Genomic DNA, 327 nt, shown 5'->3' on the forward strand with positions numbered 1-327 from the left:
TTGACCCCTTCTAGCCCGCCCCCTGCCCCTGACAATATGCTTATTTCAAACGCAGATGAAAGCAAGTGGCCAGGCGGGCCTACCCTTTGGGTGGGGCCAGCTTTGGAATTCATAAACCAATAACATTGAACAAAAGGGGTGGCATCGGACGGCTGGATACCAAGTTTTGATCTTGCCAGTTAAGGATATTAAGAAAATACAGTTGGCATTTACTGTCACCATTATTTCATAAAAGAGAGGGCTGCACAGTTGAAAACATAATTGAAGACTAAAGGGCAGTTGTTGAAATTGACAAAAAAGGAAAAAACCCCACCCCCAAAACAAACA

The sequence above is a fragment of the Myotis brandtii genome, unplaced genomic scaffold, assembly GCF_000412655.1.
Source record: "Myotis brandtii unplaced genomic scaffold, ASM41265v1 scaffold225, whole genome shotgun sequence".
Classification (NCBI taxonomy): Eukaryota; Metazoa; Chordata; class Mammalia; order Chiroptera; family Vespertilionidae; genus Myotis; species Myotis brandtii.